Raw genomic sequence first — 12,920 nt, 5'->3', positions numbered from 1 at the left:
TGCATTTTCTAGTCTGTTGAATTGATCTTCAGATCTGTTGTTTTGCAAATAGCATGCTGATTTTATCACACTAGCTTTGCAGTATAATTTCAAGACAGGGATAGTGATGCCTCCTGCCTTGCCTTTGTTGCCCAGGAGTGCTCTTGCTATTCTGGGTCCCTTCTGGTTCTAGATAAATTTTAGGAGTGTTTTTTCAACATCTGTGAGGCATACTAATGGTATTTTGAGTGAGATTGTATTAAATCTATATAACAACTTTTGGAATTTGGCCATTTTCGCTATATAGGTTCTTCCTATCCATGAGCAAGGAATATTTTTCCATTTTCTGAAATTCTCTTCGATCTCTTTTTTCAGAGTACTTTAACTTTCACTGTATAGATCTTTTATTTCCATTGTTAGATTGATTCCTAAGTATTTAATTTTTTGAATGGTATTGTGAAAGGTGTGGTTTCCCTAATTTGTCTCTCAGTGTGTTTGTTGTTTGTGTACAGAAATGTTATTGGTTTTTAAGTGTTGACTTTGTGTCCAGCTATGCTACTGAATTTGTTTATTAATTCTAGGAGTCTTTTGGTGGAGTTTTGGGGTCTTCCATGTAGAGGACCATGTCACCTGCGATAATGATAATTTCACTTCTTCCTTTCCTATCCTTATTCCTTTTATTTCTCTCTCTTGTCTAATTGCTCTGGGTAATGTTTCCAGAACTATATTGAGTAGGAGTGGTGACAGTGCACATCCTTGTCTTGTTCCTGATTTTAAAGTGAAAACTTTCAGTTTTTGTCCATTTAGTATGATGTTGGATGTTGGTTTGTCATAGATGGCTTTTGTCAGATTGAAGTAAGACCATCTTTTCCAATTTTCTGTACATTTTTATCAGGAATGAGTGTTGGACTTTATCAAAAGCTTTTTCTGCATCTTCTGAGATGATCATGTGATTCTCATTTTTGGCTCTGTTGATATGGTATATTACATTTATTAATTTGCATATATTGAACCATCCCTGCATTCTTGGGATGAATCCCATTTGGTCAGGGTGTATAATCTTTATGATGATTTGCTGCATTCTATTTGCTAGTATTTTCTTGAAAATTTTTTCATCTATGTTCATTAGAGAGATTGGCCTATAGTTTCTTTTTCAGTTGAGTTTTTCTCTGGTCTTGGTCTCAGGGTAATACTTGCCTCCAGGAATGAGATAGGGAGAATTGCTTCCCTTTCTATTTCATTAAAGAGTTTGGAAAGATTTGGCCTTAAATCTTCTCTAAATTTTTTGTGGAATTCAGCTGTGAATCCATCAGGATCTGGGGTTTCTTTGTTGGTGTTTCTTTTTATTATGTTTTCAATTTTGTTGACTGATATTGAGTTATTTAGGATTTTTATATCTTCTTGATGCAGCTTTGGCAATTCATATGTATCTAGGAATGTGTCCATTTCTTCTGTTTTTCCATCCTATGAGAGTAGAGATTTTCAGAGTAAGTATTAATGATCTTCTGAATTTCTACAGTATTCACCCTTTTCATTCCGTATTGTATAATTTGAATTTTTTCTTTCCTGTTTTTGATAAGATTGGCTGGGGTTTATCAATTTCATTTATTCTTTCAAAGTACCAACTCTTCAATTCATTAATTCTTTGTATTGTTTTCTTAGTCTCCATTGCATTAATTTCTGCTCTGATATTTACAATTTCCTCCCTTTGTTGGGCATTGGCTTTGACTTGCTCTTCTCTTTCTAGAAGCCTGAGGTGTAGCATAAATTTGTTTATCTGTATTCATTCTGTTTTCCTGATGTGAGAATTCACTCCTATAAATTTCCCCTCTGAGGACTGCTTTTATTGCACCCCACAGATTCCAGTAAGCTGTATCTGCACCTGTCTTGGTTACTTTTCTCTCACTGCTGAGACAAACTACGTGGCACCCAAAATTAAGGAAGGAAAGGTTTATTTAGCTCAGTTTGTGGAGGTTTCAGTCCATAATCAGCTGGCTCCAAGGCAGGGTGGCATGGCAGAGAAGCAACAGTTCAAGGCAGCAGAAGACAGCAAATGCAACAAGAGCAAAAGGGGGTGTGGGGACCAAGCCTCTTTTCCTCCCTTATATTGTATATCAGCTATGTGCCCATGCCCACACAATCTCCGTGCTTTCTTCTTCCACAAGCTGAGGATGTTTACAAAGTAAAGACCCTGGCTCCCTGCTGAATCACATAATTGAACTTTTAAACTTCTCAAGTTGACACAATGAACAACATCCTAAATCTGTAAGGGCATGTTCTTTTCACCCCAGGATGTAGAATTGCTGAGTTACTTAGTTAAGCTTCTAGACTCTTCAAATTGACACAAGGTACTAACCATAACAGCACCTCCTTTGCCTCTTGCCAAGGGAAAACAAAACACACAGCAGGCTTGATGGTGGTTGGCTATGGAAAAGTACTAGAATCCATGAGCATGGAATTGGTTGGAGGTGAACACCACATGCAGGGTATGTGGGCAGGTTCCATTCACCAGCAGCATCATTTTAAATAGCTTCCTACTTTGTTTTTAAAGTAAAATTATGATAATTTATTAACATAGGTCTCAATTTTGGGTCATTTAGATTATTTTTCAATTCACCATTATCGATAGAATAGCAATACTATCCTTGTGGCAACATCTGTATGAAGGCCAAATTTCTTTCTTTACAATTTCATAATTCTTAGAAGCAGAATTATTATGCTAAAGGTATTTGAGTTGAACTTTGTGGTTATAAGAAATAGACACCCCTACAGCCTTGCTAGTTCTGGTATATATATTAAGTGAAGGTGGTTCATATGAGCAAAAGGAAACAAAGGAATCTAATGTAACCCAAAAGCACAGTATCTTTAGGACTCAGGAAGAGCTGTAAACAGGCTCCCTGGGGCCCAAACACCTTTTCTGGTGATCCAGAAGCCACATGCTTATTTAACTTTGCTGTTTTGTGCCTCTCAGTTCCCTCTTCTGTGTCACCAGCCCATGCTCACTTTTTTTTTTTTTACCACCCAGCCTCAATTTTATCTTATGACCACCAGCTCAGCCGCTGAAAGTAGTCTCCACCTTTTGGTTAAAATTGTAGAGAAAGTCTAATGGGCAACTGAGCACTGGTCACCTATCCTTGGACAGCCATGGACCTGACACTGAGAATGGAACTTCATTCAGGGATGTGCTGGAGCTGACTGGGTATGTCCTCCCAGCCTGGTTTAATGCTGTCTTTATAGTTTGAACTCTCCCAGATGGAAATCGGCAAGTACTAGGAGTCAGAGCCATAGGTAAATGTTTACTATACCACTGGTATCTATGAAGGAGCACATCAGGCTCCTTGAGAAGGAAGTAGGTCCAGTGACCCACACATTTAGTCTTGGTGACAAATTTTAATTCCGTTAGGACTGTCCAGATGTTATTTCATTCTGGTTCTCACATTTAATTTTGTAAAGAAGAAAGCTAAAGAAAGTTTCAGTTTTCATTTTTTTAAGTTAATACTGTGTTTATCTCTGGATTCTTATAAGTATTATTTATTTTTCCACAAAGCTCCAACATTTTACCACAATGTGACAGTCATGGCTCCTCTTTTGCTAGTGCTCAGTAAGCCCTTTTTATTTGAAGACATGTCTTTTTCTCCACATGGTTAATTTTGTTAACTTTTTTCCCATAGATTTTGTATTCACATTCTGGAATTCTTATTATCTGATATTGGGTCACTTTGATCAATCTCCCATTTTGTCTGTGTTCCCCGTCTCAGAGCTCATTTGATCTATTTTCTCTGAATTCTAGGAAAAACTGTCAAATGAATTTCCAGCCAAATTCACTGATTTGATTTTATGCACTATTCAATCTGTTCTTCAGGGCTTCAATTGCATTTTTAATCTTGCCAATTATATCCTCATCTGAAAATAGTCTTTCCTGATCTCAGATTATTCTGTTTTCCTGTTTACAGCATGTTATTGACTCCCCTGGAGTGTTTGATTCAATTCAGATTTTCTGATTCATCTGAATCAAGGTACTTTAGGAATTTCCTGAAATGTCTTGTTTATCAGGGATATTTCTTCATATCCCTTAAATTGATCCCCTTCTTATGGCCTTTATTTTTTTTACTTTGGATCTTATGATTAGGGTCCCTGTACTTTGTGCAATTATTTTAATGAAGGTGCAGGCTGTAGCAGGAGACCGTGGCTCAGAGTAATTGGGAAAATAGAAGGATAAAGAAATTCTTTTCACTTTTGTTTTGATAATCCTGAAATTGTTCTTCTTTCACTGGCATCCACTGTGTTCAGGAAATCCTCTTCAGGACATGTGGGCTCCACCTGAGGCTGAGATGCATTTTCTCAGTGGCCACTCCTGATGTGCTGAGTGGGAAACTGGGCGAGGGAGGACAGAAGCCTGTGTCCTCTTGTGTTGGGGAACACTGCTCATCTGCTCATGATAGGGTTTCTGTCCATAGCAAGTTTAAGCCAGGTGTCTGTATGTGCTTAGTCTCTTTAGGCCACATCAGCCACTTTCCCAGGTGCCCAAGGGTTTACCCATCTCACCAGTCAACCCCACAGCACACTACTCCACCTAATCCCTGGCACCTGACTTTTGCAGTTTAGCCTTTGGACCAATTCTCCAGGCAAACTTTCTCTAGTAGGTGGAGAATTTCTGATCATAAGCCTTTCCCTCAGACAGGGCCACTCACATTGTCTCATGAAAGTTCCCTGTGGATGGCAGAGACCCTGATTTCAGTATAAATACAGATATTTCCCTATTTTTACCTTTGGATATTCCTACTTAAGAAGTACAAAACAAGTGAGTTTAGAACTCCCAGAAGCAAACATTTGATTTTTTAAAATGAATTTGTCTTGGTCTTTCTAGGCTCAGACAGTGACCACAGAGAACTGCCATTTGGAATCATTGCATTCCTACAGGCAGGGCCCGGGCCTGTGGCCAAGGGTGATGTTGGAGACACAGAGAAAAATCAGACTCCCTCGTTTTTCTGAGGTACAGTAAAACAACAACTTGGTGACCAGGTGAATATAAGGAACATGGGAAGAGAGAGATTCACAGATGCTAAGATTCTAGGCCAGCTGCCTAAGTACTTCTTGGAAGAGATTCAGATTGTGTTTGACTTGGGCAGAGGGTGACACTGGGTATGTCAGTGGACAGAGGTGACCATCCCTGTTCACAGTGATGTGGCTAGGACCTAAGGCAAGCGTGTAGCTGTGATAGGTACAGACTCCAGAAGGATTCCAGTCCTGACCAAGTTTAAATTCACTGTCAGACAAGCACAGGATAAAAGCTGATTCCTCTTGGGGTTTGTACATTGTGATTTGTTACTGATAAAAATGGTGTTTGGGACATTTCTCCAGGCTGCCTGAAAGACAAGCAAGGAGAAGTCGCCCTTTTCTTTAGGCCACGACGCCTTCAGAGCACTGATTAGTTTGTAGCTTTCCCCAAACCATCCCTCAGAGCTTTGGCATGTTAATTTTCAAGTTTACGAAGTGGCACTAAAGATAATAATGAATTCCTTCACCCATTACCCTCCTCCTATCTGTCGTAATTTTCCCACTTAAAATGTTTGTTTTTCCTGTTCCCTGTGTATGTGTGTGACAGAGTTGCTGGGGCCAACCTTCACAGTAAATAACCCACTTGTCTGGTACTTGAAGTCTTGGATTCTCACTCCTAATTATGGTCACTGTAATTTTCCCCTGGCTGGTGATGTGAGGACGTCAGCTAGAGTCTCTCAAGTGCTCTGCAACCCGTTAGATCCAGCCTCTTAATTTGACCCTTGACGATTGATTTTGTCAGCTCACTTTCCTTTTTTTCCCCAGTCCTGTTGTGGCTTAGAGCCTGTCTGCTTATCCTGAGCGTACAAGAAAGCAAACCGAGGTGGCCCACTCTGGGCAATGCGCGGCAGCCTGTGGGCTCCAAGCCCTTTCCACAGCCCAGTGTAGGATTAAAGCCCCTGGTTCCCTTTGCCAGGGATTATAAGAGCAACCAAGCAGGGAGGAATGCAGAACCCATTTCCCAGAAAGAACCTTTGGTAACTTGAGAACATTTTACCCTATATTAACATAACTGGCATTAAAAAATAAGAAAAGGCAAAGAGCAGAAACTGAGTGGAAATCTCTGTCCTCTGAGTTGGCTGAAGGAAAGAGGCACTTTCTAGAAATTACATTTTGATATGTGTACTACATGGTCTTTTGCTCAGGTTCCTTACCCAAGTTGCTACTAGCAAGAGGGTTGGCATTGCCACTATCATCAGGAGAAACCATCACTGTTAATTGCCTCTTCAAAGGGAACAGTTTTAACCCAGAAGCAGTACAATGAAGAAGGGAAGGTATAGAGTCACCTTTGCTGAGGCAATGCCTTCTCATTGGCCTGTCTGCTCAGAAGGACCACTAGGACTCCGCAGGGTGGGGGAAGTCCTTCAGGCTTGTGGGCCCCTCCTGTCTCCTCTCTCCTGCTGCAGAAGTGCTATGGATGGGGTTGTTGTAAAGTTTGGAGCAACCTGGAGGAAATGCTTGTCTGTGCTGCAGAAAGATGCCATGGGTGCTCTAAACTGGGCAACCTTCCCTACGTGGGGTAGACAGGCTCCAGTGATTTCCTGAATGCCATCCTTGCCCCACCTTTTCCCTGTGGATGAATGGGAAACAGTTTCTTAGCAATGGTGTCTCCCACAATACTTTATATTTCCACAAGATTTTTACAAGAAGCTGTACAAACTTGTTACCCCTTTTCACATCCTGTACAGAGAAGGCCTGAGGCAGTTATGGCAGTGGTAGGGAAGAATAGCACCTATAAGGAGTTCTTTGCAGGGTCATCGCCCCTGTGCGGGGTCTAAAGCCATCTTTTCTAACCTTCTAGTGCTGGAATGAGCACCTGTTAAATAAGCACTGATGGAGTCCTCAGGCCCTTGGGCCATGGTGGGAAGATCAGAGGCTTTGAAGCTGAGCAGACAGATTGATGGTTCCTCTTACCCTAGAGCATGCCCAGTGAGTTCATTCATTCTCTCAGGCAGGGGTGATGAGGTTCACTAGGGCTGTGTGAACAGTGAACATATGATATTCGTGTAGCATGATGTCCGACTCAACAAACACTATGTTATGTATGTCTATGGGATGTTAAATTTGTTTCTCTCTTGTCCTAGTTTTCTGTGGAGTTGGTTGAGGGAAATGACATTAAACATCTTAATTTCAGATTCTCCCCTTACAGCTAAGGCTGTGACACCCAAGCAAAGCTCTGTGGGGAACATGGGCTCTGGTGTCTTGTAGTCTAGATTTATGTTCTGTCTCAACCACTTAGGAAACGTGTGACCTTGGCCAAATTGCATGGCTTCTCTGTGTGTCACTGCTCTTATCTGTAAAACAGGAACCATAATCCTTTTCATTTAGCACAGAGGGGAGACAGAAGCCAAATTTCCAGCAGGATTTTTAAGGACCTCAATTTAAATAAAAGTTTGCCTACAGCCTGGTGATCCCAGCGCCTAACTTGGGGCCCCTCCGTATATTTAGTACTGGACTTGGGGCCCAGACTCATTCCTGATCCATCCCCCAATGGGTCTCCTTGGTTCACATTTCATGTGATGGGCAGGTAGAAGCTGGCACTTTTCCCCCGCTCTGGCTCGGATATTGCTTGTGAGATCTTACTGAACCAGGTCTGACATCACATTAAGTGTAAAAAGGTTCTGGACATGTTGGTATTTGAGAATCCTTTTAAAAATGCATAACGTTCCAAAGCAATGACATGACTTTTGAAATAGAATTCTTTTTCACTTAACAAGTGGTGAGTTCTTTATTTTGTCTCCTGTTTTAGGCTAGGTATTGAGCACCTACTGTGTGCTAGATGCAGTGTTATATGCTACGTTGTATGCTATTTATTCCTGGCAACAATCTCATGACAAATGCAATACCTGTTTCTCAGGAAGTAAAGGGAAGCTGGTGAGCAGCAGAGAACTTGAACTCCAGGGTTCCTGGGCCCTGAGCCTGTGATCCTCCTGCGGTACTGTTGTTTCAGGGGATGTTTGATTTACCATGGCTGAAGACCCAGTGCAGCTGACACCAGTTATCAAAAAGAACGTGCCTGCTTTGTCTTCTTCTGCTCTCCTCGCCCAACTTATTCATATGGACACACTTTAGTCACTGTAAAGAACATTGCTGTGTGGTAGAAACAATACCCTCTAATTTCATAAATAAATTGGATTTTGAAGAATATTTCTTTGCAGAAATCTAGCTCATTTATTGCCTTTAGATAGTGGAAATTGTGGTCATGACTGAGGTACCTTCCTAAGTTAACAAATGATTGTTCTTTACCACAGAAGTACAGGAATGACCTTTATAAATGAACACATTCTTTGTTTTTTCTTGATTGCTGACAGCAGCTGCTGTGGGTCCTTAGTGAGAAGAGTATTTAGTGAGAAAAGCCAGGCTGGTGTTGCAACAGAGGAAAAACATTAGGAAATTGATGAATTATCTTTCTGTTTGTACCTTCAGAAGCAGGTTAATTGTTTCAGTGACTGGCTCTGTCTTGATTAGGAAACATTAATAACAATTAATGATATAACTTCCAAAAAGGTATAGGAAAATTAATAGAATTCTTAGCCAACATAAATTATAGTCATTATCTACCATATCCAGAACCATCAGGGCTGCCAAGCTAGTTGATTAAAGTACAAGTGAATTTTTTGTCTGAAATTCTCTAGATAATCAAACAAATCTTTGCTGTGTTCCTTCAGTGTAAAATTTACCTTGGTGAGCTAATAATATTATTTAGTTTAAAATACCTCAATTCTACAACTTAATTAAAAACCCTTCAGAAGTTAATTTTATTAATATATGCACATTTTATCTGCATGTGCAAATATTATTTGATTATGATGAAACTTTTTTAATAAAAAAGGAACTTCTAACATGTCAAAAGAACACTTTAGGTCAAGAAATATGAATTATAAGATTGATTTTTATCTGGTATTCATTCTATTCAGCAGTGAAACAGAATTTATTTTCTTTGGAAGTGGCAGTAACACACAGATTAACAGCAGAGATGGAAGTGGCTGTGACTAACCCTGAGCTCACCTGTGCCTGTACCTGTGCCCAGGTGGGGCTCAGTCCTCCAGTGCTTTCCTTAACCTCACCTTCACAGCAGCCTAAGAAGCCGGTAGCCTGGATGGAACCAGAGCCCCAAGGTGGTCAGGGACTTGTTCACAATCAGATAACTATGTTGAAAACCTGGGGTCTCAAGACAGGTGGCTGATTCAGCCTGCAGTCAATTAGTAGACTGTCACACGGAGGCTGACTTATCTTAAGAATATAAAATTTATCTCGCTGTATCTAATTACCATTCAAAATTCTTTCTGTTATTACCAGAGGACACACTGGATGCGGTTCTCCTTCCCAATAATGACCCTCAAGAGATGAAGCTGCCTTGAAATTGTATTGTGGGTGGGAAACACTGCCATTATCTTCCTTTGCTTAAACTGCTACCTGGGTAAAGCAAGCTCATACTTGTCCTCAGTGTCATGCTTGTTGCCACATTCCGTCACTGGTCATTGAGCCTTAACTGCCCTCCTGCTCTCAAACACATACCTCAACATTTATGGACTTTGGTCATTTCCCAGCCTTAACTTGCCAGCTGGAGCAGGATTGATTTCCATCCAGCAGGTCCTCTCATATGTCCAGTTGCACTGACTGTTTTATGTCTTTCTCAGAAATTCTATCTTGCTCTTTCTGTTTGGGAGACCCAGCAACCAGAAGAGCATGTCTCATTTGTGCCTTACTTAGCCTATAAGAAACATCTCAGTAGGGCTCTTTTGTTTTTGTTTTGCTTATTTTTTCTCAGAATGTTTTAGAAGGTAAATGTCAGGATTCTGTTGGCATTCTTGAACAAACCAGCAGAACTATTCTCCTAACTTCCTTTGAACAAAATGTATGCCGAAGTATTACCTTCTGTGATGTATTTGATGAGGGTTTCCAAGAATTGGAAGAAAGGATCAGAGTGAGTGGGAAAAGTTTGGGAGGAGCTAAGATTGGATCTTGTCCATGAAAGTTGGTGGAGTTATGGTGCTCCATGGCTGACAAGGGTATCAGAATGTGGGTGGTAGTTTTGAAAACCAGCCAGGCACAAAGCTGGGAATCAGCCCTGCAAACAGGCAATGAAGACCATAAGATCAGGAGACAGGAGGGATACTAAGGAGAAATAAAAAATACAGTGAGGGTATTTGAGGGGAGACAATAGATTAGAAGAGCTCTGAACAGCTAGGTGAATTAGTCCATGTAGTTGAGGGGTGTGCCCCGATAAAGACAACCTGAAGATCTCAATGGCATTAAACAACACAGTAGCTTCTTTGTTCATATTACATATATGGTACAGGTCTTAGGGTAGGATGGGGTGGAAGTCTGCATACTGGAAGATACTTGGACCAGACTATACCCATTCTGTGATGCAGCCACCTCTATAAGGGTCTTCCAGAACCCTGCATAGTCCACGAAGGACTTGCCCCATGGAGGGCCCTTGAATATATCAACAGGAAAGTGACAGGTCCCTTTGGCTCACATCTCATGTACCCAAATCAAATATATCAGTTACCTGACTCTGAGGGACAGAATGGATGGTCTTTCCCTTGTGCCTGGAAGGGGAAGAGAACTTCAAGTGCTGATGATACTTACTAATGATTCCCTACCCAGGAAAAGGGTTTAGACTTAAATCAGCAGCTAATAGAGTCATTTTCAGAGTCAGGTATAATGAGTGTGTTCCAGGAAGATTCAAACTGAGTTCAATGTTTAACGGACAACTGCCAAGTTCCTCAGCCTCTCCTCGGTATGAGCCTTTCTCTGTAATACTCTTGTGTGGACACCTTTCAACTTCCTCATCACAGTCAGGATTGGGGGTAGTTAGGAGCACAGATTCTTACCATGAAACCCTGGGTTTATATCTCAGCTCTACCATTTAGTAGTTGTGTGATCCTGGGCAAGTAACCCGCCTTCCAAACCTCAGATTCCTTATCCACAGTCTCTGACCATGTTCTACCTTGGAGTTTTTAATTGTTTACAAAATTCCTAGGGGCTGGGGCTTTAGCTCAGCGGCAAAAGCGCCTGCCTGGCATGCGCAAGGTCATGAGTTCGGTTCCCGGTACCGGAGAAAAACCAAAAAAAAAAAAAAAACAAAATTCTTTCCTCTCCACCTCTCTTGCCTTTCCTCTTTTCCCCATTAAAGCCTAATTTGCTTCAAGTCACCCAATCCATTGGCCCTCTCCCAGCATTATTTCCTCCCACATACCACAGTAACCACATTTCGATTAATTTCCATCTTACCCTCCCAGCATAGCAGATTACCAGAGCTCAATTCATCTTCCACTGTTTCTTCTTCTGCAGTTCTGAAGTCCTACCACAATCTGGTATTTTCTAGAGCCTCTGGAGATGTCTGAGTGGCACGGATATCCTTTCATTAGCCCACGTGTCCTTCCTCCTCTTAGACCCTGGCAATTTTGCACACCTTGCTTCCCTGACCCTCAGCAGTGCTGCTGTCTGCTGAGTCACTCAGGAAGACATAGTGTCTGTTTGTTAACTTTTACCTAATTGGTAAACAGGTGAATGCAGTCCTGCTAGGACAATAGGATCACCCAGTACAGAACTTCTCAAATTGAATGTGCATTCAATGACAATAAGTGTCCATCACCCCACTAGCTGGTGAGCATCTGGATCCTGAGTCAGTAAGTCTAGAACAAGGCCCATGACTCCACCTTCAAACTACTCTTGGAGAGGCTTGTGATGCTGGTTCAAACTTCACTTTAGAGAAAAAGGAGTTGATGACACATATTGCATCCTCGTATGTGCTGAACAGGATGGTGTCTTCCTTGTGGCAAGAGCTCTGCCTCCAGAGCATGGCCAGAACACTGCTTCACCAAGAGCTGGCTGACAACACAGGATCTAAGGCCCATCCAGTCCCAACTAAAACTCCCCTTTGAACAGGATTCCTAGATGATTCATTGCACATAAAGATTTGAGAAACTCTGATTTAGAAGATTTCAATGAAAAGATCTTAGAACATTTGTAAAATTGTGTGTGTGTGTGTGTGTGTGTGTGTGTGTTTAGTGTTCAGAAAAACTAAAAGTACCAGTGTCAAATGAAGGGAATTAGTGATTGGGTTGAAGTTAATAAGGACCAGAGTCTATAAGGAAAATAAATTCTGTACCAGGTTTGGAAGATGAAAAACATTCATACATGTGAAATTTGTACCTAGTCAACATCAGCGAAAACATCTTACTGATACCAATGTTTTAGAGAAGCCTGGTTACACAAAAATAATTTCTTCATCTGTCTTGCTGAATTATGTTTATTTTGTTACTTTATTTATGTACATTATAGCAAACATGCATACATAATCATATTTTTCTCTTTTCTAAATATAGATAATGAAAAGTAAGAAATTGGAGAGTACTTCTAATCTGAGAGGCAGAGTTATGATTCAGAAATAACTTGAGGGGAATGCTTGTCTCACATTCAGGACACAGGGTGAAGTGAAGCTCCTTCAAATGCCTGCTGTCTCTCCAAGTGAGCTTTACTGAACTCTGAAGGTCAGGGGATGAACCTGTACTGCTTGCCTGGAGTACCTTGTTTTATTTCTTTCTCCTCTTCCTCTTACAGAGCATTTTACACTTACATGGTGTGATCAAAAAATACAGTGAATGTCAAAACTTCTAAAAATTTATTATAGTAAAAGATACACTGCCATGAATCCCCCTCAAAATACCTCCCTCACTTTGAATACACTGGTCCCATAGTTCTTGTCACTTTCTGAAGCAATTCTGGAAGTCTTCCTGCTGTAATGACTTGCCAATAATTACTTTTGAATTTCCTGTAAATTCTCCCTAAATCTGTTATTCACACTGCCTCACAAAAAGCTGAGCACCCTTGTTTTTTTTTTGTTTTGTTTTTTGGTTTTTTTTTTTTTT

At 40.8% G+C, this 12,920-nt stretch overlaps 1 protein-coding gene and 1 long non-coding RNA gene across 2 annotated transcripts in view; one reads left to right on the top strand and one right to left on the bottom strand.

The window, feature by feature from the left end:
* The window catches only part of Sdk1 (sidekick cell adhesion molecule 1), a gene marked incomplete at its 5' end in the record, with an annotated part of 870,484 nt that overhangs the window by 599,494 nt on the left and 258,070 nt on the right, over positions 1–12,920 (top strand).
* Positions 8,315–11,101, bottom strand: LOC102009257. The gene is made up of 3 exons (XR_263059.1): positions 10,881–11,101; positions 9,913–10,108; positions 8,315–8,398 (listed from the first exon to the last, which is right to left on the bottom strand). It is a non-coding gene; the product is annotated as an uncharacterized LOC102009257 (long non-coding RNA).

The sequence above is a fragment of the Chinchilla lanigera genome, unplaced genomic scaffold (assembly GCF_000276665.1).
Source record: "Chinchilla lanigera isolate Chin_1 unplaced genomic scaffold, ChiLan1.0 scaffold00059, whole genome shotgun sequence".
Lineage (NCBI taxonomy): Eukaryota > Metazoa > Chordata > Mammalia > Rodentia > Chinchillidae > Chinchilla > Chinchilla lanigera.
The sequence above is the reverse complement of the archived record's forward strand: the minus strand, read 5'-3'. Positions and strand labels throughout refer to the sequence as shown.